Source organism: Microtus oregoni, unplaced genomic scaffold, assembly GCF_018167655.1.
Source record: "Microtus oregoni isolate MIOR12 unplaced genomic scaffold, Mior012 000001F_ref0000356, whole genome shotgun sequence".
Classification (NCBI taxonomy): domain Eukaryota; kingdom Metazoa; phylum Chordata; class Mammalia; order Rodentia; family Cricetidae; genus Microtus; species Microtus oregoni.
Window position 1 is genome coordinate 73,873,611 of NW_024543060.1, and position 27,249 is coordinate 73,900,859.

Consider the following 27,249-nt stretch of genomic DNA (forward strand, 5'->3'; position numbering starts at 1 on the left):
AAATGTAGCTTAGGGAAGAAAGTGCTTGCAGGTGTGATTACCAATACTTCATCCCCAACCAAAAGCAAAAGTAGAGGACCTGACTACAATTACCAGTTTCTTCATGGAAGAAGATGACCTTTATCTCAAAAGCTATCACTATTTTAGTTTTTTTTTTATGTTAAATTAGTGTTCTCCATTAAAAAGAACACCCACAAACAGAAAAAAAAAAAAAACCTCACTGGAATTATGCCTCATCAGTTGGATATAAAATTCCCCAAGCTCTTGATAATTTATAAATAAATAATTTGACACTGCTGACATTTTTCTCTAGTAACTCTGCTGCACAGAGCACCTCTGCATTCAGTAATTTAAGGCATGAACAGTGCACGCCATCATGTTAACCTCCAGCATTGCTCTTCATTATAATGTTTCATTGGGTGTATCCATCATAATCTAATACAATAAGATGTATTTCTAGAATATGCTCTCATGTGCTAAAGTGATCGGTAATGAGTCGGTACATATATTTCTAGTCAAATTTATACTTTGACAGTGTCTCCAATACACCTAAGTGATGGGATGCAAAGAGATCACTTTTGGTAGTGGGTACAAAATGTTTGTGGCACTTTTAAATGTATTACTTCTTGAATACCCAGCCACGTTTGTTTGTAGAAACTCTGAACATCTGTTTATAGCAATAGATAGCATGTTTCAAAGAGTTTAAAACCATCCACTAGAAGACACTAGGTTAAAAACTGACAAATCTAAAACACAAAATAGTTGTGTTCAGATTTCCTTGCTTATCCCAAGTTCACAAACCAAAATAAAGGTACTTCAAATATAAAATATCAGTTGATTAGGTAGAACCTCCTTAATTAGTTGGCTTGGCTCAAATTGGTTTCCTTAACCACAGTTTTTGATGAACATTGTTATGGACACAATAATTGTGTTTTTCTTCTAACATCCCTAAAAGATGACCTGACTTTTTGCATCAAAATGGAGTTGCCATTGCACCAAGGCACAGAGGACCAACTGGAAGCTACTTTGAGGGTGAATAATAAGTTTTTGGTTTCTATGATTTTAATTTTGAGTGCAAAATACATTTACTCATGGACATTAAGACAGGTACTTTTATTGTGTAATGGAGCTACATGGTCTAAATAAGAAATTAGGTAATTTTGTGGGAATAATTAAACCTAGGCCCTTATGTGAGTTGATTTCTTGTTTAATTTAGTCATCAAATTATTCCATGGTAAATCCTTAAATTAAACTTTTACAAAATGAAATTTTTGCTTTGTGGCCAAATGTTTTCACCGTCTCCTAATTATTTAAATGTCACTCTGTTATGAGACCAACAGCTTTATCCCCTTATTTTTAAGCAAACATATAGGATAATTACTATATACTGCACTCTGGAACATAAACATGGGTGAGACAAAGCTGGTGTGTTCATATAGTAGATACCAGTTCAGTAGGCAAGAATGATACACGAGGAAGTAACTGATGCAAATGAGATGTCGCCAAATGAGCATTCAGAGGTTATTTGGGGTTTTAACATAAAAGTCAATGACCGACTGGGGTAGTGGGCCAGTTGGTAAGAGCTCTGGCTACACAACTGTGGGGACCTGGGTTTGAATTCCCAGTCAGCACATAAAGAGCTCTGTGTGGCTGCATGCTTGTCTATAACTCCAGTGATGTGGGCTGGAGGGTGGAGGATATTTGGGCCTTGCTGCCTTCCAGCCTAGCTCTAGGTGTATTGAGAGACCTTGTCTCAAAGAAATAAGGCAGAGAGTGAAGAGGCAGGACACCCTGCACCCTAGGGCCTGCTCATGCCTGTGCATGGGTGTGCACATTGACCTACAATCAAGTCAAGTGAAAATCTTATTTACAGTTTTCAGAACAATGACTTGAGATTTAATAATGGAAAGGTTCCTGAGTGGCTGGGATACTTTAAGGTGTCTACTAGCTCTAAGTGTATAATTTCATATGTGGTGTCCCTCTGTAACTATATAAAAGATGTATAAAAGCATAAATAAGACTGTTCATATATACGAGTCAGTGCGGAGACGGTGATCTTTTGTCCACCGTTGAGCACTGTGATAACTAAAAGACAGATGAATGACCTGATATTTGTGTTCACCTGGGTGAATGTTTTGCTCTGTGACACTGCAGCTGCCACTCTACACCCTGTGACTTGGCTAAGAGATGGCCTGCTGGAGCCTGTGTGTCATCTAGGGTGTCTCTAGTGTCCTTCCTTCTGCCTGCTCTAATGACCACACTCAGCAAGCCCTGGCTTTGGAAGGAGACTCCACTAATTAGCTTAGTCGACAGAGCATCTGGTAACTGGTTGGTGGAATAAACAGAAAAGACTCCCGAAGTGAAGGGGAGAAAAATGAATTATCCATATATAAAGACCGAAATAAAATCACCAGCAGACACCCCAAAATCATGAGTTCCATCGTTGAATTTGCTCCCTTTTACCCAGGGCCCAGCTCTGAAATCCCGGGCCCCAAATGCAGATGGTGAGAATTACATAACACTTAGGACTTCGGTTATACATCAGCTTCATAATGTAATAAAACTTATCATTCATGAGTCTGTCTGCTTTTTTGACAAACAAAACAAAATCAAACTGAGAACAATTTGATCTGTCCTGCTCCTGCAGACACTGATGCAGGTGGTTTGAAAACAAAGCATTTAATCAGACAGAGTTTTACTTAAGCTACCTGATGATTCATCATGCGGCCCTGCTCAGTGTCAGTCGGGCGTCTCCCAGCTATTATTTATAGAATATTTAAAGAGCCTGGACCACATGGGCCTCTGTCATGGGTTCTATTGTACTATAAATTATAGCTCCAATTTGCTTCCAGTTCAGCACGAGTTGTCAGGACGCCATGACTCATCCTCTGTTCCGACGAACACTGAATAGTGGCTATACCAAAGAGCACAGTTGCCACTGTTAATTTATTGGCAATTCTAGAATATTCCTAGACAGCCGTTTTGTCACATGTCAGCACAATAAAGTCACTGTTTCTACTACCCAGATATTTTCTTCTTTTTCTTTCCCAACAGGGCAAAAAAAAAATCAATAGTTTAATGTACACTGTAGCTTCTGGTCTCCTGAAATGGCCCACAGCTGTACAAAGATGTCCCAGATGTCATTCTCTTCCTCTGCCATGAAAAGAGATTTGGGGTTTGGGTGGTATTTACTACATTGAATGCTTAAATCACATTTTGTATCCTGGAGTGGTTTATTGGTTTTTGTTTCCTTAGATTGATTTTTTTTTATCCATTTGTGTGTGTGTGTGTGTGTGTGTGTGTGTGTTTGACTGTCTGTCTCTGTCTGTGTATGTCCGTGTGTGTGTGTGCTATGTATGTTTATCTTTCATGTGTCAAGAAGAGTGGTTTGGTATGTGTATGGACGTGTGAGACTGGATGTAGGTACCAAAGTTTAATGTCAAGAATGATCTCGCTTCTAGAATTTCATGTCACTCCTCTGTGTGGTTGGGATTACAAGGCATTGTTTTGTTTATCTAGTGTTTGGGTGGGTTCTGAGGACCCAAACTCTGGTTGTTATGTTAAAGATGAGCTGGGGAGGTGGCCCCATTGGGAAGTGGTTCTCTGGGAGGTGACTCATCAGTTACAACACCTTAATCGATGAACTATCTCCCAATCCCTCTTAAACTGATTAACGACAAAATAAAGCAAATAAGAGTGGGATTACAGAAAGAAAAAAATCTTTGAAAAGTCAATAAGCACAAATAACCACAAGAATAGAAGTTTTACTTCTCCTTTTAGCATCTACTGATTAGAATGAAATAAGTACTTGGGTTGACGTCACACCTGGAAGCATAGTATTCTGTTTTCTTTGCCACTGTGTCCTCAGCCTTTGGAATATGGGGGGGCGGGGGGGGAGTAAATGCTGATGGTTGGTGTTCCTGTATAAATGGATGTGCCTGAAAGAGAAGTCAATCCTACGTTTGGGTTGTAGCATGGTGAGGCAGGACAAGGGGCTCAGAAGACTAGTAAGGTTTGGGTTAAGAGGAAGTGATGCTGGAACAAGTGACAGAGCTAGTGATGCAGACAGAAGCTGGGGAGACTGTGTGCACCTAGTCTATCTCTGTCTCCTCAGGAGAGCCCCCTCTTCAGTGCAGTGAGGTGCGCATGCTCTGTTGCACCCGTAGCTTTCACTGGCTATAGCTTGAGGGGGCACTTAGATGCAGGGTGGTCCCTCTCTCTATAGTTCCACAACACTGCATATTTCTGAGTCCTGGAAGTGCGTGTATGGAGAGCCTGACCTATATTTTGGTCCAGCACCATCATCGTCTTATCCTGAAATCATGACCATTTTGAATAGAGTTGAAATCATTATCTTAACATAATATAAGCTGGACTATACAGGAAGCACTGTTGGAAGGAATCTTGGCATCAAGAAAGCATGAAGTTTTACATGGTTTGAAAACTGAAACCACAGAATGAAGTTGACTAACACAAATAATACTTTGAAGGTGGAAATATTTTTGTGTTTTATAGAAAATTCAAGAAGTAAGGAAGAAAGAACACAAAGTAAGAAAGAATGTAGGGAAGGGAAGGGGAGGGGAGAGAAGGGAGGGGGGAGTTTTCATGGTGCTGCTCTGGGCTGCTGGGGGTCCTTCATCAGTCCTGGGTTTTAAACCCACTCAGACATCAAAAGCAATCCTCAGCAACATTTCTATATATGCTGATATTTTGGTTATATCTTAAGATCATTGATATTCAGGTAAAGTTCTAGATGTACATGGAAAACATAAGCTCTTGGTATATTCCTTGGAAGATTTAAAGAATAATAGATGTATCTTTCCTAGCTACTTCGTTGGTGGCACTAAAGAAGAAAGGCATTAATCTGCAGTAAATTGCGTCTTTCCCAGGATGTTTACCTGAGGTGAAATGTGTAATTAGACATTTTAAATTGCCCGTCCCTTCCACCCACAGGGTTGACACATGTTGTTTTCTCTGTGGTGCAGTTCAGTGTGAAGATTCACTCTGTGTCCAGAAGTCACCTTGACAATGGAAATAAGGTTGCTGCACATTATAGCTCCAGAATTAACTCCAAGAGTCTCATGTCACTGCATTCTCCACCTGAAATGAACAAATATTTGATTTTAGAAGAACCTCTGTGTTTATTTGCTCTTACTCTTTTTACATAAATTTTATATTTGAAGATATAATAATTAGTTCTGTATGATTAGTAATAAATGGTAGACATAAATAAAATGGTCTTACATCGAGTTCTTTCCAGCTGTCACTATGAGAAGACAATACTGGAACGTAGAAAGAGAATATAGATGTGTATAAGTATAATAATAGCAAACTGATTTTAACTTTGCTAGTACTTACATATGCTGATGATGGAGGAAACTTTCTTTTTCAGTAACGGAATGTTTGTAAAAGTTAGTCCTGCAAATTTATTTAGTTGCTTAATTATTTAATTTTCTGAGGGAGGTCTCTTGCAGCCCCGACTGGCTCTCTCCTTTAAGAGTAGCAAAGATGGCTTTGAACTCCTGATCACTCATCCTCTACCTCCAAATTGGTAAAATTACCTACGGGCACCACAATGCTCAGATGTTATTTTAAGTATCTTTAAGTATATATTTTTTCATTTAAGATTTTCTTAGGTATAATACATGAAGCAAAACATATAAGTCATATATATCTCTCACACACAAACATACATATATAAATACAATAACATATAAGCCACACATATAAAACATGCACATGAACACACACACTCACATATATATAATGAATACAGAATAGTAAGTTGGTAACATGTGCTAAACTGCAATATTGCCTGTATTGCATTTATCTACCCTTGCACTGCAATGTGAATCTGGGATTTAATTTCTATTTTGGGCACAGGATCATCCTTGAGGACTGTGTGAAAAGGAAGTGATGATGGAATTTTTATTTCAGTGTTAACAACAGTTTTGAAGGGAGCTAATTAAAATCTTTATCTGTACCTTAAAGATGGGGAAGCTGTGAATGTAGGCACTCGGTTCGCACGCCTTTAGAGATTTTCTTTTCAGCTTTCTAATTCCATAATTTAAGGGCTTTTATTTCGTCCTTTCTCATCGTTAATTTGGCTTTATTTTGTGATGACAGTTAAACAGAGTTTCCAAGATAATTTTGAAATAGTTAAAAGGCAAACATTTTTTTTCTCAAATATATAATAAAGCTTTAGGAGTTTTGTGCATTTTCGGCCAGCTGTTGTACAACGCGACATATTGAGGTGGCATCTGGAAAACCAGAGGGGTCAGGAAGCACGAGGTGAGAAAAGCATTATTTGATCTGTGTTCAAACACTCTCTTCTGGCCCTGATGGTAGATCTTGAGTAGTATCAAAATCAAAAAAAAAAAAAAAATGAACTTCAGGAAGAACCATGTGGTGTCTTTGTCATACAGGTTTCTAGGCACTTGAAATGCTATTACAAAAGACTTTAAGGCCAGGTAATTCATAAATGTATTCATTACAGTTTTGGGAAGTCTAAGATAGAGACACTTGCTTGCTGACTGAGTCTTTTCCTAAAAAGTGGCATCTTCTGTGTGTCTTCCCATCATGTAAGGTTTGACAAATAAATTCCCCAGACCTGTTTTGGATAGGCACTAATCTCATGCCAGACGGTAGATAGAATCTTTCCATGATGATCACTTTTCAAAGACCCTCACATCTAATCCAATCACTTTAGGGGGTAAATTTCAATATTTAAATTTCTTAAAGATTTTTATATTTAATTATGTGTTTGTGTGAGGAAGAGGGGTATGTGTTCACGGTGCATTGAGGTGCCTGGGGTGACCAGAGGAAGACAATGGATCCCTGTAACTGGAGTCATAGACAATTGTGAGCCTTCAGATGTGTGCACTGAACTTAATGTTCTCCAGAAAAGCAATATATGCTCTCAACTGCTGAGCTGTCTCTTGGGTCCCTCAATATTTGAGTTTTGAGGAACACATTCAAGCCATGCTGCTTGGTGAAATTGATGACCTTGGTGTCACTGACCACAAAGAAGAAAACAGTTGTTTATTGCCCTGTGCCTAGCAGATTTAAGCGGGGGTGGAGGGTGAGGAGAGACATACATTGTTTTTCTACACTGCAATCATTTCACAAACCAACTACAACTCATCGCATCATCTGAAATTTTCAAAGTCGACCTACAGCTGAAGACTAATATTGTTCTTTGGCTAAGGTTAAATTGCTCTATTTGAATGATTTGGTGTAAGAGGTCTGGGTGCAAGGATAAAAGTGGAAAGTCCCAGGAGAAGAGGAAACTGGAAATCTAGTGTTCACAACAGCATATTGTGTTTTTATTTTTGTTATTTTTTTAAGGTAGACTTTTTTTTCTCTTAAAAGAATAGAGATGTGTTATGAGAGAGAGTTCCTTAGTGATGATGGGGTAACTGGAACCACATGTGCATTTAATCATGTTTCACACAAAGTAAACATATTGAGAAGTATCTGTAGCATAAATTTTTTATTCATAGTAATTATTTTTCATACAATATATTCTAATCGCAGTTTTCCTTCCCTCATGTCCTCTCAGATCCTCCCCCACTTACCCACCCAAATCTTTTCATTCTCTTTTTCACAAGAAAATAATCAGGTATCTAAAATAATAATAATAATATAAAAGCAGAGTTGGGTAGTGGCACATGCCTTTAATCCCAGTACTCAGGAGGCAGAGGCAGGCAGATCTTTGAGTTTGAAGCCAGCCTGGTCTACAAGAGCTGGTTCTAGGACAGGCTCCAAAGCTACAGAGGAATCCCATCTTTTTTTTTTTTGGAAAAAAATATATACATCTCAACAAGCTTATATGAATATAAATTTGAATAATTATAGTTAGACTAGACATTGTGAATCTGTAGAGCTGCACAATGAATTTTACACTTTCACCATCAAATATAAATATATATATATTAATTTGCTATCCAAGTGTACATCCTGGCTTCTACCAGGCATCTACTGGTTGGCAAAAGCTGAAGCATATTGTGCTTAGTGTCCATCTTCTAAACAGTATTTACATATATCCATTATTACAAATACACTAGATGCATTTGTTTCTTTTCCTCCTTATTTAAATGCCATTTATTAAAATGCCTTTTTTTTTTATCTTAGAGAAAATTCCCCTATGCTCTCATTCACATTATTTCAGTTACTGTAAAAACCTCTGGGATTGAGAAATATTACTTTATATTTGCAGCAGCTTTTCAATGGGCTGAGAAAGATTAAGTAATTTACCTGTGGTCATACAGCCAGTAGGCAGGCAGATCTAGGATTATGTTTTTCTTTCTTTCAAAAGGAAAGTTGGTGTTCCCCGAATTTCTTTGAGAGTCGGAATTTTCTGATTAGCCCAAATGTACTGTATTTTTTTTTACATTATAAAGCAAAATATACAGAGAAAGATAAAAATTGATTTTTAAAGGTATTTTCAAGTATTTAGCAAATAAAGACACAACCCCTCTAAAATGGAGTAAATCCTTAACAGTATATGAACTCTATGACTGAGAAATCATTTTTAAAATCAATATCTTAATCCTTGTTTACTTCTCGTCTTCTAACATTTTCTGAAGTTCCTCTTATTCTTTAAATCATATGGAACTTCATTTGAGACCAGACACTTTCATGATTCTGTGCACATTGTAATGTTCAAGGGAAAGAATTGTCATGAGGGGACACGTTTGACATCTTATCTTGTGATGAAGGTTGTAGTCTGAGATAAAGGTCTCTTCATTTCCAAACACTCTTTAGTTAAAGGAATGCCCTTTGGAGACACAAGTGGCCCCAAGCAAGACAATCACGGCTCACAGGACCAACTGTCTAACAACCAAGGAATCAGCAAACACCTTGGCTTTCTCTTTGACCTCGCAAACAGAGCAGAGGCTTTCTGCCATTTCCTTGTTCTAGTTCGTTTCCGTTATTTGGCTTGGGTAATGCCTGCCTCTCCCAGTTATACTCAGGTGTTTCCCAAACCTCTGTGGACATGCCTGCGCTTCTGTCAATGTTCAGTAAATTGGGCTGCTTCCTTTCTTGTCGGTATAATTTTAAACAAAGGAACATGCACCATGCTGAGATACATTTTACTTCACTTACACCAGTATGAATCAAGATCTTTACAATTCCCATTCAGAAGAATATTCATAGGACCCAAGGATGTTATAATTGGACGGTCTATGTGAAATTCTTTATATATATATATATATATATATATATATATATATATATATATATATATCAACCTTAAAGCTCATTTTGTCAGCATACCATAAATTATTCAGTCACTTCGCTGAGGTTTTTTTTCAAATATAAAATGATGTCTTCAAAAGTGCTCTTACGTATTGACTGACACACCTAAAGTAAAGATTTTTTCTTATTAAATATGTGAGGTTTTATTTTTACCAAGAATAAAATTACATGTAACAGTGAACTCACTCATTTAAGATGTCTGCTTAGGGCTCTTTAAATTACATTTTTAATAATATTTTAATTTAAGAAGTTGTCTTACATAAAAGGCAGGTTTTATTGAGCTTCAAATAGTCTTTAATCCCTCCCTGTACAGCTGATATCTCAAAGACATTATTTAGGTATTGGTGAGGCAACTTTTAAATGTAAATGAGGATATTTTCCACTGGAGAGATTTTTCTCACAGGCTTTAAAGGGGAGACATTCATAAGCACAGTATTTCAGTGAATAATTCTAGCAAGAGATAAAAATAAGAAGAAGAATCAATCAAATATACAGGGTTTAGTTTACAATGCAAAACAATAGATGTAAGGGCTTCTTAAGAATGGGTGTCCCCATCAAAGAGTGCTACTGATGTCTACTGCCTTTCAGACTAAACACAGTCGTGCTAGGAAGGGACTCAGTTAGGAAGAGACTCCGTGGAAAAGTGAGATAACAGATGGAGGTGGCTTTATGTCCCCTGGAACTCTAAGTACATTTGAATGTGATGTCTTGATCAGAGAGGCCCCAGAAGCAGGCCGTGTTCTGAGGGATGTTTTTCTAAAGAGTTGGAACTACAGGATCCAAGAAACAAAGAAATTCCGCAGCGCTTCTGAAAACAACTCACAGTCAGAAAGAACTGGCTTCTAGAATGAACAGCTTTCACATTTCATTTGAAATCACAGTAATTTAGATAGATCTGAAAAATCTTACATTTGTTTTGTGGTCTAATAGACACATGTTAGCAAAGAAATTTAGGAAAGTGGCAGATCTTCTACTCTTATGCACTGGTAGTTTTGTTTGTCACAAAATAAAATAAAAAGTGAAGTTGAAAGAGGGCTTAATTGTTCTGCGTTTTAACTATGTTAAAGTTCCTTTCTTTATAAGTCTTGTAGACTTCCTTGATTTATCTAAGTGACTATGTTATGTAGCAGCATGAATTCCAGAACTTTTTGTCACTTTTTTGCTGTAATTTAAATATATAATGCAATCTTTAAAGTCATGATTAATTTCCTATGTAAATAAATGAATGTATATAAAACTTAAAATGGGAACATATTTCTGACATGGGCTTTCAAACTTCCCCATTTAGTGTCCTTCCCCAAAAGAAAAAGAAGAGGAATAGCAATAAAAATTAAGAATGAGGAGGAAGAAAGACGAGGAAGGGGAGAAGGAAAAGTCCTTTAGTAACTAATGAAATCATAGATAAGGGGCAGAACGACTTCCTCACTGACTGAGGAACATCACTTTCTCCTAAATAGAACCCTAGATTTAAAAAAAGCCAATACAGAGTGAAACATTACTGTCTTGTTAAAACAAGGTCATGGTACATGATAAGGTTTACAGGAAGATCCTTTTCTCCATCACTTCAGCTAAGTATGGCATCTGGGAAATATGAACTGCAGTGATGGACGACTTAGAAATTCTTCAAAGAACCAATAGGTCAGCTAAAAATTGCAGAGAAAGAACTTCCATGTGTTCCCTGGAGAAATAAGAATATTAGTTTATACTGTAATGATAAAAGTTTTATTAAGCCTAATGGTCTGTGTCTACATAGTGGCCCCAAGGAACATGTGGAAGAGGTTAAATAGAAAATAGCAATAGAAAACTATTAGGATTCTTTCTCTTATAGCCAAATATAACTTCTTCACCCATTAATTATCTCAAAACTTTCTTCAATCACACATATATCATCATTCTTCCTCTCTAAAGTAGGTCATGTCTGTGCCCGCATGCCCTTTGTTTGGATAAATTAGATATTCATGACATCGCGGTAGACTTAATTTTGTGACTAGTCTTCATACATTCTTTTCTTCTTTTCAAATTCTTGCAGAGTAAGAATACTGTGATGAAGTTCTCATTGTATCAATCACTTGCTTTTATGTTTAGGGAATTTAATCATATTCCCTTTGTGTTTCCAGCCACTGATGATGCTTCCTTTAAGATCATTTTGTCTGTGCTTCCTTGGCTCACCAACACTGCAGCAAATACACATAAGATGAAGGTTGTAGTTTTCTTCCTTAATGATGAGGACTTATTTAAGCTTTACTAACACCTTGCAAACTATTCAGGCAGAAACGTTTTCAATATCCCATGAAATGATAGACACGCAGAGTTGTAATCTCGCCAATAGAACTAAACAATTGGTCTGTACGTGCATTTCTGCTTAGCATGTCAGTTCTGGGTAATTGTGCGTCGTGTTTTCTTGTGCACCAAGAGCTATCATCCTTCACTGATTTTACGGAAAAATCTCCTGCATTCCTTTCACTCAGAATCACTCCAAACCGAAAGGAGAGATTAAAACGCCCTTAAACCTTTGTAAATAGTTCATATTTTCTATGAAGAGCATATTTATATGGACTTAGCTGATGATGAATTTGTATTTCTGCTTTATTGCTTTCCTACCATTTCTGTTACTGTTCTATGTGTTTATTCCTTTGTTTCGGGAATAATGCTATTTTCTTTGTTTTAGTTTGGTATTAATTTGCTTCCCTTAAAGCTTAAGGTTGTGCTCATAGATGATCTCTGAAGTTTGAGTCATGTTTCTGATCTAGGTAATTATTTCATGAGGTTATGTAATGGATCACCTTATAGATACACAGAAATTTTTGTCTATGATTCTCACAAAAACTAAATTACCTAGTAGTATTTAAGGTACTTCCTAGAATATTGCAATCACTCTGTAGCATTCTTTCTGGAATCTTGAAATTAATATACTACCTCTAGAAATTGGGTATTTTCCCTTTTTTCCTGTTCATACTTAATGCCTATGACCTACAAAGAATGAACACTGAACCTTAGCAGTAGAAAACTTTCCCAAGGCTGCACCTACCAAGATCAACCAGATAGATCAACTGACTAAAGAAAATAGCGGCCTGGAATAGATGTGTGTTGGTACACATGCATAGGTATAGACACATGTGTGAGGGTTTGCATGTGTATCTTGTCTGGGTGACAGGAGTAAAGTTTAGCCTGTGAGTATGCCTAGTCTTGATCTCCACAGTCTATGGTGTGAGATAAGCTGCCAGAAAAATCATTTTTAACACAAAGCCATATAAGAAGAAGAAAATTAATCCTGAGTGTAAGTCAATGACTGTCACTTTCCCTGAAGTCTACCTACCATACCATACTCTGCCCTCAGAAAATAAGACATGTTGAAAATTCAGCATCTGTGAAGGTGCATCTTCTCATGCCGCTTGAAAATCTTTATTCATTTTCGTTTTGTTATATTGTTTCAAGAACTCTTAACACAGCTATATTGTCTCAGGAATTTTTTGGTTTGAATGCTATGGATCAAATCCAGGGTCTTGAACATGCTAAATATGAAGTTTGTCACTGACAAACTTCAAATTATTTTAATAGTATTAAAAAATATTGTTGATCATGGACATAGCATCACTTAGAACTCATCTATCCTACATAAATTCAGAAAAAAAAATTGCATTTCCTTCCTTCCAGGCAGTGTTATCTATCATTCTAGTTTATTTACTATGATATTGACATTGTTGTCTCCTGTAACGGGGAGTCATACTGATTTTGTCCTTCTGTGACTAATTGATTTCACTTAGCAGATGTTCCTATATATCGTCTGTGTTATGTATATTTTGAGTTTTCCAGGTTTTTTAAAGCCGAATAATATTCCATTCTACGTACACACCCTATTTTAAAAATCTTTTTCTCTCTGTATTCTGCGAAGAAGCAAAGAGACATTCCACATTGGTCTCTTTAATAGATTCATGGATATGAAAACATTACGGAAGCAGCAAAAGCAGAAATAGATTCAAATGGCGCTACAATCACACTAAATTATCTGTGCACCACCAAGGGAATAATGAAGAATGGAAGAAAGTGCTTGCCAACTATAAACAATAAGAACGTATCTTCTGAAATAGATGGGGAAACTCTTGGAAACCAACCGTAAAACAAGTATTAACCCGATTTAAAGCCCTCCTAAAATCTTAAACAGATATTTCTCTAAAGCTGACATGTAGACAGCCAAGCATGTGACAAATTACTGCACATCTCCAACCCTCAGGGCAAAGCAGAGCAAAGCTACAATTACGTACAGTATCATCCCACTGCAAATGGCTGTTTGAAAAAGAGACCAGTGAGAGCAAGTGTTGGTGAGGTTGTGGCAAAGCAGAACACTTATACAATACTATTGATAATGGAAATAGAATAGCTATCCTTAAAAGCTACATAGAAGTGCCTCAAAAATTACAAGTGATGCCGAAGTGTCTCTCCTCGTTTTTTTTTTTTCAGACAATGATTGAAACCAAGATCTTGAAAAGTTATCATTCATTACAACACTCTTGATGATATCTGAAATGCAGAATAACCCACCAGATGAATGGATGAAAATTATGTGCATACAGGGGGCTCGTATTTAGCTTTCAATAACTTCCTGCAGTGTAGGGATAATGGACCAAATCCTGCAGTAGCATGCAGTGCTTGGGTTAAATTCCTCTTCCCAGCTTTATGAAGCAATATTCCTGACCGTTCTCTGGGCTTCAGCTCCTCTGGTCACATGCTCACTGTCTTTGGTATTTCTGTCCACACTGAGTGTCCCTGGAGACATTTTCCTCTAAGCTCCACTGAAATAAGGTCCAATTACAACAGAGCCTGTAAGAAAAAAAAAGTGTTACTATATTATATAAACAGTTAATTGAACATGTATTTTCTAAGAAACATCAGAAATAATAAAAATTTTCCTCATTCATATTCACCATATATTCATCTTCCTCAAATTTGAAAAGTTATAGTTGACAGAGGAAATAAATACCTTATGTATCATATTATTTTTAGCTTTAGGGTTAGTATATTGGCTATAGGATAGAATACATGCTGTTTTTAGGATTTTGGAATATTTTTATAATATTCAAAGATTATCTAGGTGAATGGAATTAAATGCACAACACACCTTTATTGTATGGGTATTACTGTAAAGATTATTCAGTATATATCATTAAAAATGGTTTTCTAGTTGAATTCTACAGAATATTAACAGTGGTGGTGCATACCTTTAATCTATGCACCTGGGAAGAAGAGGCAGATGAATATCTAATTTCCAGGTCAGCCTGTCTACAGAGAGAGTTCCAGAAAGACAAGGGTTACACTAAGAAACCCTGTCAAAACAAACAAACAAACAAAACATATAGAGATAACGTAAGTAGTTTTTATTTAATCTTTTATATTTATGTATTTAGTGTGCACATGTGTGTGTTCATTTGCCATACTGTGTGTGTAGAATTCAAAAGACAAATAACAAGAGTTGATTTTCTCTTTTTACCATGTGTGTCCTAGGAATTAAACTTAGGTATTTATGCTTGCTTGGCAAGCACCTTTACTCACTAAGCTGTATCACTAGTACAAGATAAAAATTCATAAAAGGAAATCCAAATGTATATGTAAGTGTTATGGCATTAGTTTCCTGCAATGTCTGAGTGCCATCTCACCATAATTTTGGTGTTTTTGAACAATGGAACTGTGAATTTTCATGATAGAAAAGATATCTGCTTTCCCCTATTCCTGGAGTATAGCAAAGGAAGAAGCATACAGTCCTGCTGTCCTTTTTTATATATAGGAAATGCTGACTGAGAGCAATTAAATGTAAAGAATATGACACAATGCACAAGTCTGAAATCCTGCCATGAATAACAAGATTTCAAAATTAACTACTGAGGGATAATTGTTACTGACGACATGGACATAATTTATGCAAACTACGTAGGTAGATGACTCAATCTAATAATGAGAAATTACTCTTAATTTTATTTTAAGACATGAATTATATAATTTTAATATTATAGTAAGCTTTTCCCTTCTATATCATATCCTTTTTATTATATCATAAAAACAATATATATATAATTCATAAAAAATGAGAAATAATTTTATAAGTTGTTTAAGCCTTTAAATGACATTTTCTTAAGTAAATGTTTACATATACTGATATGGCTGATATTGTGGGCATGAGGTGGGAATATTAAACAACTGATAAATAACCCAGGGTATCTGAGTGCACACAGTCTCTAATCCTCTATTTTAGCTTACTACTGGCTATACCTAGCTATTTACAGGTTGATATTTCAAATACTCCATATTTAAGTTTAATGAAATATGTTTCCCCCTTCAGTTCTACCTTTACTATTGCCAGTAATTAACATTTTTAAATATCATGTCAGCTTCTCTTTATAGGAGATACTTCTTGAGGGTTTTCATTGGTGAGAAATGAAAGATTAGTGGGGCTCAGTGACTTATCAGTGATCTTGTAGAGCACAGTCATAAGGTTAGGTATAGAATAAGGGATTAGGGGGAGGATTGGATAACCCTAGGAAGGGGAATTAGAATAGATAGATATGGATGTATAGATTGTGGCAGGAACAGGAGGACCAAACAGGGAGGGGAAAGGAATAGAAGAAGACAGAAGGGAATATGGAGGGACAGCTAAAATTAGGGGCCATTTGAAAGGTCATTTTAAAAAAGACCATAGCAGATTCTTGAATCGGTATTGGTTCTAGGTCTCTTAATCATCATATGAGAGCGTATTATCAAAGAGACCGCACTTCCTGGAACCAGTTAGTGTTGTAGGAGAGCTGCTTGTTTGTTCCCAGCTGCTCAGCCCCGAAATAATCACACAGAAACAATATTATTTGCAATACTGTTTGGCCAATAGCTTAAGCATATTTCTGGCTAACTCATATCTTAAATTAACTCATCTCCATTAATCTGTGTACCACCATGAGGCTGTGGCTTACCAGATAAAGTTTCAGCATCGGTCTCCAGTAGGCATGCATGGCTTCTCTCTGAATCTTCTCCCATCATTCAGTTTGGTTTTCCACACCTAGCTCTGTTCTGCCCTGCTATAGGCTCAAAACAGCTTCTTTATCCATCAATGGTATTCACAGCATACAGAGGGGAATCCCACATCAAATTAGGTCATCAGCAAATTTTCTGAAGTAAATTCAATCATGATCGCTGTCTAAATCAGAAGTCACAGTTTTTAAACGTGTATACTGTATGTCTTGTCCGTTGAACAATTATACGCCTGAGTCATTCATCATGCTCCATGTCATTTTATCCTTGTGACTGTAAATTAGGCACCTGTACTATTATTTTAATGATGAAAGACTCAGTAGTTTAGCGATATTCTCCATCTTTCTGATAAAGTTGTAAAGTTGCAGTCACAAAGAAATCCCTCTCAATCTCCAGGTTTTCGGTCTTTCTTTTTTTTTTCCATCTTGTTTCATTTTGCATAGTAATTATTTTTCTCTTACTGCAACTTTTCAACTTTCATAGGGTTTACATTGCATGTATCTACCATATAATTTATGTCAGATCATGTGTGGACTTACAGAGCTTTAGTCTGAACTCAGAATTCCCAAACTCATAAAGGTGGATTAAATACCCCCCCGCCCCCCACTTCTGGCATCTGATGTGATGTTTAAGAAAGTATTTGTTTCTATTGTGTTCTTCATCCTCATGTAAAGCACAAGTTAGTATTCATGAAGATCAAACTTAAAGGTAATTATCACTAGTTTTTTAATGTAAATGGAGGTGGCACTTTCATTTCCCAGCTGCCCAGACCTGAATAATTGCACAGAAACAATATTAATTGCAACACTGTTAGGCCAATGGCTTAAGTGTATTCCTTGCTAGCTCTTATATCTTAAATTAATCCATTTTTATTAATCCATGTATCGCCACAAGGCAGCTTACCAGTAAGGTTCTAGTGTCCTTCTCCTTCAGTAGTTACATGGCGTCTCTTTGACTCTGCCTGCTCTCACTATATCTCTGTTCAGATTTCCCACCTGGCTTTACTCTGCTAAGGAAGTAGCTGAAACAGCTTCTTTATTAGCCAATGGTTAATAAAGAAAATAAAACATTTTCACAGTGTACAAAAGTGAATCCCATATCATCACTTACATATGAGATCAGTATATGCTTTCAAATTCCCTTCACTTCTCCAGCGTGTTACTGAATAGTTTCTTGCAAATAAAAGAAAAGAAAAGAAAGAAAGAAAGAAAGAAAGGCGACAATAAATAAAATGCTAGCTGACAATTGCATGTAAATATTAAATACGACAAGGTTCTTTAACTTCCTGTGTCAAAGCAAAGAATGGCTTCTCAGCCTGCCTTATGTACCATAACACATGTTTGAACTATCTTTTCTCACATATCTTATAGTCAACTTAACAAATATTTATTGAGTTCATATTTTGGTCATGGTAACAGTATGGGAGCTGTGAGAAAGACTAAGATATTATTTGTGCCCTGGAGGAGTTAATAACCTGATAGCAAAAGTTAACATGTATGCAACCAGTGCGGTACTTTCAAGGATAAAGTGGGTGCTTTAATAGTGACAGAAAAGGTACTGTTAGTGTAAAAAGTGCAAGGCTAGAGGGCAGAGCGACGCAGAGCTGACATTGAAGCGGCAGGATATTAAAGGCAAGACATCAGTCACAAACCTGAAGTTCATACAGACCTGAATTAGTTAGGGGGCTGATGGTATGGAGGGAAAACTATCCGGGTTGTTTCTTGGAAAACATCAATAATTCATGACACTTAATCAGATTTGCCAGTGAAAATTGGGAGAGGTCAAAGGTCGATTCTCATTTCTTATCAGATTTCAAGATAGCACACAGAAAATTAGAAAATGCTCTGGGGTAACTAGGCAGCTTTTCATTTGAGGCAAAATCTATGAGTAGACCACCGTCGCTTGGAAATTTGGGTCAGACGTGCAGCAAAAACAATAGCCCTAAAGATAGAGTGTTGAGATTGTTGGTGTAGAATAATATCTGAAACCATTAGAAGGTTATGGAGTCAGAGCAGCATTAAGGATCAAGAACTTGAAACTCAAATACAGATGTAATATAAGAACAGAAAGTAACAATATATATATATATATATATATATATATATATATATATATATATACAGATCTAGGAACTCCCCAAAGAACACATACTGACACATCAGAAAATATTTGAAATGGATCAGAAAGGCATCTAAAAGTTTTACCACGTGGGAGCATTCAGAAGGGAGAGTGAGTAGTAGGTTTGATAACCAGGAGGGCTGATGTTGATACAACGTAATTGGATAGGGAAGCAAAATGGTAGAAGATTTTTATAGATACAAGTGACTAAATTTAAGAACTTACTTCAAAAGATTTGCTTTAAGGACAAGAACATACATATGTGGTTGAATGATTAGGCAAAGTGAAATTAATATTTTGGCTTAATTAAAAAAAAACATAAGCATACTTGTTTACTCAAAGGGAACAAATATGACGCAAAAGAACCCCATGTCCAGAGAACCTAGTCCTTATTTGGGCTTTAGATTGTTTATTTTCTGAGAATAGAAACAATGTATCCAGAATATTTAAAGCTTTTACTGAAAGAGTAATCACGTTTTCATAATGACCTGTACACTATATAACCCCATAATTACCTCCAAAAGTGAAAGAGGAGGGAGGGAAGGAGGGAGGAAAGAAGGAAGAAAGGGAAGGAAGAAAGAAAGGAGGGAAAGAGGAAAGGAAGGAACTGAAATTTCAAAAATTTTCTGAGCAGTGGTCAAGGAAAGAGAAATATAGTGCAAAGAACTGTCTGATGTGCAGCATTTTATTTAACACTCGTCTATGAAACTACGTCTCAGGTACAATTGTGCCTGTACATGTGTTTATATTTATGCATAAACATACATGTGTGTATGCACAGTCCCCATCATGGTTGAAAGAGGATCCCAGATCCTATGGAGCTAGACTTACAGGAGGCTGTGAACCACAGTCATGAATGCTGAGAACCACTCTGCACTCTTAACCAAAGTATCCCTCTGAATCCCACATCCGCTAACCCCTTTTGTAAGATATTTGGAAAGACTGATCCTAACCATTCTTTCTGAATATGAGAAGAAACTGGATCTGAAAGGTCTGGTGATATGTGGACGTCTATCAAACTGTGGTCTTTATACACTTGCTCTGTGCCAGGCATAGAGCTGAGTCACTTAACCAACACAGCAGAATACTAAGCAGGGCTTCAGGGGTTTCTTGGCAGTGTTTTATTTAGCATTGCTTTTTAGCAGACATAACAGTTAAGCTGTGGTGTGAAACTTTGCTAACTCACATTTATAGAGAACGTCTTTGGGTTCATGCCTTGTGTTCCGGGAAGAAAGGAAATGAACAAGCGAACATCATCTATAATATCGTGTTGACACTGTAAAGAACATATACATGAAGAAAGATTACTGGGCTGATAAAGAACAGCCCTATACAAAAATGACTACTGAACAAAGACTGGGATAAACTAAAACAATATATTGCAAATGTCCAGATATAAATAGATATATGCTAATATAGTAGTAATTGAGGATTTTCCCATTTCTTTTGCAAAAAGATTAAAAGGCCTGAAAGAAAATGCTGCATTAGTTTATCTATACACATTGCAAAAGAACATGAAAATAATAAAAGACATTTAACATTTGTTAGTTTTATATAATGTTCTAAAATTTTATGTTTCTCATTAATTGGGCTTAATTATAAACACTATAAAACTCTAGCTTCAAAAGTCTGAATGTCTCTTTGAGAAATGGATGCTTCTCACCTAGCATGTAGGAAGTTGGCTCCATGGCCAGTGCTACAAACAAGTAAAGGCTCTCCTCCTAATGCTTTCAGAGGTCTGAAGTAACTTCCGAAGGCAGAGGCCAGTTTCCTAGTCTTTCTTTTACCCAATATAATCAATTAACTAAAGATATGGGCTTGCGGAAATCGAAGTTGTTGGAATCAATTATGCCTTTTTACATTTGATAGAAGAAACATGTAAATTGCTTGAAAAGAGTGAAGCTAGTTCTTTTCCCTCCATTGTTATTATCTAGAGAATATGTTCATTCCCAAAAGAAGTGGATGACTTAGAAAGCTGGGAGAGAGAAGGTTGCTACCATTACTCAACTGCAGTTTTCTTTGGGGTGATACCAACTGTCTGGTTTTCTAGCTCGGCTTCTGAGGCTTTAATGTGCAAAGTAACAGCTTAGAGTGGGCAAAATAATTTATACAAAATGCACAATTATATGATAGTAAACTTTAAAAATGACTGTAGTTGTATATTTGTTTACATTAATATGACTTGTTTTTCTCTTGGATTAAAGCCCTTATGCAAATTGCAAAATTGTTTACAGCCACCTATACTATCTCCAACATGGTTTCTTTAAGATTACTTATTTACATAAAAAGTGTTAATTTAATTACTGGAAAATAATACTTAGCAATTCAGCAAATATCGGTTCAATGTAAGTACACTATGCCTTTTTGTGTTTTGGCTAATATTTTATAGGTTTGTTTTTCCTTTCATGTGAATGTCTATGTTCAGTTGGGTTAATTCATTCAATCTCCAAGGCAATGATATTGGAAAAATAGTTTAATATAGTTTTGGTGTAAATTATGAAATCGAAGGTTGGACTAAATTCAAGTTTTCACATTGTATTTCTAAAAAGAAAGGAAGAAAGAATTCCATGGCAACCAAGACTAACAGCATCTAACAATCAATCCGTGAAGATGAACAGAGTTCTCAGATTTGAATATCATTCAGAAAGGTCTTCCCTATTGGCTTTTCACCAACTGTTCACTAACTTAAATCTATAGTAAATAAATAGTAAAATGCATTTTAGTATATATTATATCACACTATTTAAAAGTATTAAATTGCACAAGCAGTGTGGGTTCTAACTGTAATGCTCCAAAGGCATCTTTTAAAATCGTTTGGGTGTGAGGGAACTTCGTGTCAAGCTGCTACATGTTTTACCTTTGATTGCCCTGCCTTCTCATCTTTAGGAATCGCTGTTCATCCTCTTCCCCATTTCCATTCACTGCTGTCCCTTGGTCTGCTGCATCTCTGAGCTGAAAGGGTTGATTGCTGGGGGAGTGAACTTTTCATCCCTTTGCTTATTCAAATGAGACTGTGACTAGCTCTGATGGTTGCTATCAGGAAACTAATTACTGGGAGAATCAGCTTGCAAGCTTGTGTGTTTTTTCCAGCTTTGTGGCATATACTTTGGCTCAGTTTACCTACAGGCTTACATGATCACGATAGCTAGCACAATTGTGTTAGGTTACCTGGTAGCAATAAGTCACTGTGACTCAACTCAATGGAGCCACGGTTTAACAAGCATAGCTCTCTCACAAGAGGTGGTTTTTTGCAAAAATCTACATGCTCTTTTGCCAAATACATGTATTCTACAAAGGGGTCTAAGCCTCTTTTGAAATATTTGGAATCAAACTTTAAGACGAGTTTACAAAAGAAAAAAAAAAACATGTCCATTAGTTCTTGCTAACAAAGGAATAGCAAAAATAAGCGAAGCAAGCAAACAGTACAATTTTTTAACAATTCACAGCATAGTTGTGTGACGATTTTAGGATTCAAAAAACTACAAAAGCAGATGAACTTTTTTCATGGGCTCAGTCAGGCAAGAAAGACAAGCTTTTCAAAATCTCTTTTTCTTATAATTGCACAATGAAAAAGTATACGAAATAACCTTGCGCTTTTCATCTCACAAAGAAAACAGTTATAAGAAATTTTTTTTTCTGCAAAACATTATTGTTGAAAAGACAGGACACCTTAGTTTTAATAAAGCAAAATTTCATAAGCATTTCTATGTTTGAAATCCTGAATTTTTAGAGCGAGGTGATGTGCAATGCTGTCTTGGTGCAGCCTGTGTATAGAAGTGGGGGCCATGTGCAGTCTACGTGACAAGGGTGTTTGTCACTAGGCTGAAAGGTAAAATATGGGGCACATATTTCAGTTATACCACGAGCCAGCTGTTCATTTGGGCATCTCAGTTTTCATTTATGATCATATTTCCCAGGATCAGAATCAGGAGGAAACCTTGTTGAGTCTGTAAATAAGCATATCAACACAAGCAATTCTGCATGCTGTATTTGTAGTTTACAGACTTGGTGTTACAGTAGCTAAGTGGGCAGTGGCAGGAAAAAAAATGTATAATTCCTGAGGGCTTTTTGCTTGTTTGGATGTGCTGGTTTGCTTGTTTTTGTTTTCTTAGTTTCTAATACAATGAGAAAACATATAATCTTAAATTATATACGTTCGTTCGTTAAGAAAAAATTAAAACCTCAGCTCTGACACTTTCTCCCCTCCATTTTCCCTTTGCCTGTTGTAGACAAGACTCCTCTCATACAAATATAGAACATTATGAAAAAAAAATGAGTAGTTATTTTTAAATCTTCATGTCTTGGGTAATTGGCTGGTCTATTGTCTGTGATTTATTTATCAATGAGGTCAAATACTTGAGGTCATGCATCCTAAACTAATCATCTCTATTTGCATTTTGAAGGTTCACTGAATCCTTACTATATTGACTTCTATAAAGTTAAGTTTCTATACTAAAGTACTATTCAAATTAGCCTCTTAAAAATTACACTATACAGCGAATTATGGACAAATGGGACCCCATGAAATTGCAAAGCTCCTAAACAATAAAGTGAACAGGTAACTGAGTGAAGAGACAACCTATGGAATGAGAGAGAAATCTTCATCACCTGTGCATCTAAAGTATACAAAGAGCAAAAAAAAAAAATCTAAACAAGAGAGCAAAGAATTCAATCTAACAAACTGTTTACAAAAGAAGGATTATTTTTGGGTTTGTTTGTTTGTTTTTTGAGACAGAGGTTTGAAGCTTTTTCTGTAGCTTTGAAGCCTGTCCTGGAACTAACTCTTGTAGACCAGGCTAGCCTCGAACTCAACGAGATCTGCCTGCCTCTGCCTCCCAAGTGCTGGGATTAAAGGCGTGTGCCACCACCACCTGGCACTATTCAACATCTTTAATTATCAAGCTAATGCAAATTAAATCTACTTTGAGATTCTATCCCACCCTTGTCATAAAGGCTGTCATCAAGAAAACAAGTAAAAGCAAATGCTGGTGAGGACTTAAGGAAAGAAGAACTCTTCTTTACATCTGTAAAAGAGTAAATGGGTTCAGCCATTATGGAAATCATTGTAGAGGCTTCCCAGAAATAATAGTAGACCTTTCGTGGTCCTGAGCTCTCTGACTCCTGGGCATATTCTTGAAGGTCTTTCTATACTACTACAGAGCTATTTGCTCATTTTTGTTCTATTGACAACAGCGAGGTACTAGAATTAATCTAGTTTCCCATCAACTGATGATAGATAATGGAAATATGCTGCACAATGGCATGTTCTTCTGCTATTAGGAAATATGAAATTATGCAATTTTCAAGAAAATGGAAAAGATTGGGAAGGATGTAAAGTTACCCAAGCTCTGAAAAGCAAACATGCCATAGTATCTCTCATATGTAGACCTTAGCTTCCAAGAGTTTCATATGTATGTTTATGTGGGTTGAGTATAGGTGGCAGGAAACTGGAAAGGATCCCCAAGACAGCAAACAAAAAGAGGCCTTAAGGGAAAATTGTAGGGAGAACATAGAACATATGTATTGTGAATATGAAGGGGAGGGTACTGGGGATAGAAAGGTTTATGTCAAGCTAGCGGGGAGGAAGATGGGAGAGAGAACACAATTGGAGACCAAACAAAGCCAAGAAAGTGTAAAACTGCCATAAGGAAATCTGCTACTTGGATGTCAAAATAAAATAATAACTAAAAAAATAGCATATGGAAAAATTGAACATATATTAATATTGAGAGTAGCCTGAAGAAGTCATTTGGGCAGTTTTTCTTGGAAAGAAAATGTATTTTAAGTACATTCCCTCAGGTTATTTTAGATTCTTGGAATATTAAGACAATCCATTTCTAATCCAATGAAATTTATAGTTCATCCATGAAATAGGGAAAACAGTTGATAAATTAAGAGGCATCTCACTCCTAAGACAAGCTGTCAATCATCCTATAGTGGCATTGTGGCAGAGGCAGCATTTGCTATCTTTTGCATGCCTTGGATTCTGGCAAAGACTCAGCTTCAGGTGATTGTTTCTAAGAGAAATGAAGAATGGATTTGTATAGAAAATGTCTTCAATTGATGGCATGTAGTTTTATGTAGCTCATGGCAAAGCAATTTGTGGGTGGAGCTAGGGATTTTCTTTAACCCTGTGACCATGTAAACAATTCTTCTTGTCTAGTCTGTGTATTGAAGTCTGTGCTACCACTGTTCTCAGTGTAGACTGATGGAAGTGAGTTGGCCAGCATTCCCATAGGACAGAGGGCTTTTAATCTCTACTATTTGACTTCCAGAATTCATGTGCTTTGCTCACTCATACATTTTCCTCTATTGTGGAGAATCTGATGCAAGTGGCCCCTTTTCTGAGGAAGTAATGTTTTTGAAACACGAAGTCTTAAGAGAAACATTATAGACATTTGTTGGTGGGAAAGCCTACTTTATGTTGGAAATCATTGTGGAAAAATAATCCAGTTATGAAGGGTACAATTGGGTAAACTATCAAATAAACCCAGGTTGTAATAGCTCAGAAAAGAAGTGTTTGATTACCTCATGCCTGGTAATATACTGAATCATGCACACAGACACACATCTACCTATATCAGTGATAACCTTTTATACTTCATTCACAGTGAGCAACTGGAATTACCCTTGACAGTGAAAAAATATTCTCTGTGCACCTTGGCATATTTTAAACATGCATTGAGACACTTTACAAGTTATAATCTTTCTTTCTGTATGTCTAATTTTTTAAAGAAGGGAGTATCTGTCTTTTTTTTCCTTTTAATCTCTAAGAACTGACAGCCCCAAAAAATGCAAGGTGAAAGTAGCCAAATATCATTGAACAAATTACAGATATTTAAACATCTAGTTTTAAACATCCAGAGATAACCTGAGCTGGAGCCTACTAACCCTGTTCTGTTGTAGTCAGGAAACTGACTCAAAAGTCACTCAACAAGTAAATTTTCATATAACATCAATTATTATAAATCAAGGGTTTTGATTTTCCCAAACCCAGAAAACCAGAACATTTTCATATATGTTTATGCCAGCATGATCCTGGTCCATTAGGTGGTAAACAGGATTCTTAACAACTGCAAATAAATTATTAAATTGTATGTGGATTGTGATGAAAGCTGCAGGGAATTACATATTCACTTATGTACGATGTTATAGGAAAACTCAAATCCTCAAATAACAGGTTGTTACCATGTAAATCCCCCCCCCAGAGAGTTGAAAACCAATCTGTAAAGAGTGTACAGTGCTCTGATTGATAACAGCACTTCCATCCATTTTAAAAAAAAAATTAACTTATTTAGTTTAATTGACAAATGACAAGTTACATCTATTTATGGTGTCCAACATGATGTTCATGCAAGACCTTAATGCAGACTTAGGATAAAGCCACTTGAATTCTCCATACTTAGGGTTTTATATCTGAAATATTAGGTCTGATGTGTAGAAACAGGATGCAAGGCTATTTGCATATCCACTAGGTTAGATAAGTACAACAGGAAGTGATTAAAGGAAACAGAAAGTAAGGTGCAAAAGAAGAGAGAAAATACACGATAAAAGGAGACAAGGGAGACAAGAGACTAAGGATGGGAAGCAAGGAATGGAGCCGCTAGAATCTTTGCCAATCAGATGCTTATGTACAACACACAGCATTTCAATATCTTCCCTGGGTAAATAGCAATATCTTCCCTTTTTATTAATCCTGCTGCGGCTGCTGTTGCTCACAAAGAGATGCACACATCAGCACAGACTTGGTTTGCTTTTCAATAACTCAAAAAGGGTGGGGAAACATTGCCAGAAAAGGATAGCTCGTCAGTCTCCTAACATGGAGTCTTGTTAGCAAAACAAAATGTGAGCTGCTTGGAGATAATTCCCTGTTGCTGGTAATTCCACTGGGGACCTTCCGTGGCAGCGGAGGCTGTTTCTCCTCTGTGGACCCACGCCATCGAACAGGATAGATCGGAAGAAATAGGAAAAAGTTGCCCTTATAAGCCAAGATACTCTTCTGAGACTTTGATCCTTTTTAGCTTTTTGTTTGTTTGCTTGATGGGGTGATTGGAGATTTTTAATGTCAGCATGAGTCATACCTATGGGTTCTTAGCCTGGAGCACCCAGTACAACTAGGAATCGAGGAAGCTGGAGCCGGTATGAATAATGAATGGGCTGCGTAAGCAGAAGTCTATATCCAGTCAATAGTAAAAGCATGTGCTGAATTGCAAGCCAGCGTGTTCATGGATTCTTTCTGTGCTTTCTCTCTCAAGGAAAACAAGAGCCAGAGAGCGCTTGAACAGCCAACACCTGCAGTCAGATCAGAAGACCGTGCCCTTGCCATCCTGAAAGCTCCACTGGACCATCTCGTTAAGGTATTCAGAAAACAACAACAGTGTTTTTGATAGGTTTTTCTTCTTACCAATGTGCTTTCCACCTTTATCTGGATGTATGTTGGGGGCGGAGGTGGGTAGGATTTGGAGAGACAATGAAACTCTATTAATTTCTTTTCTTATTGTGTCTACAGAATCACTCCTATAAGCAATTTGCCATAGGAAGCAGCCTTGTTTTGCACAATGGCCTTTCGGGTGCTACCTTGTGCACTATTCAGTCCATAGTGTTAAGCAGGGCATCATCGAAAATTTCACTCTACAGCACAGTGGCCAGGAAGCAGATCAAGGGGGCTGCTGGTGATGTGCCAGCTTTCTCCCTAACCCTCTTTTGTTCTGTGCTGGTCCACATCTGCAGTGTTGTCCCCTTCCATGTGGGTCTTCCCCTGCTCTGCTAATCCCCACAGACCCAGAGATGGGGTAGCACCAGTCTCTGAAGGGGCACTAGATTCAATCACATTGACAGTGAAGATTAGCCATCGCAAAC

General features: G+C 36.8%; 1 protein-coding gene across 2 annotated transcripts in view; it reads left to right on the plus strand.

The window, feature by feature from the left end:
* Window positions 1-27,249, plus strand: part of Syt1 (synaptotagmin 1) — a 497,758-nt gene that overhangs the window by 70,347 nt on the left and 400,162 nt on the right. For both annotated transcript variants that reach the window (XM_041665163.1, XM_041665172.1), the window contains exon 2: window positions 26,646-26,747. The gene's annotated coding sequence lies outside the window, so the exon portion shown is untranslated. The remainder of the gene's footprint in view (window positions 1-26,645; window positions 26,748-27,249) is intronic.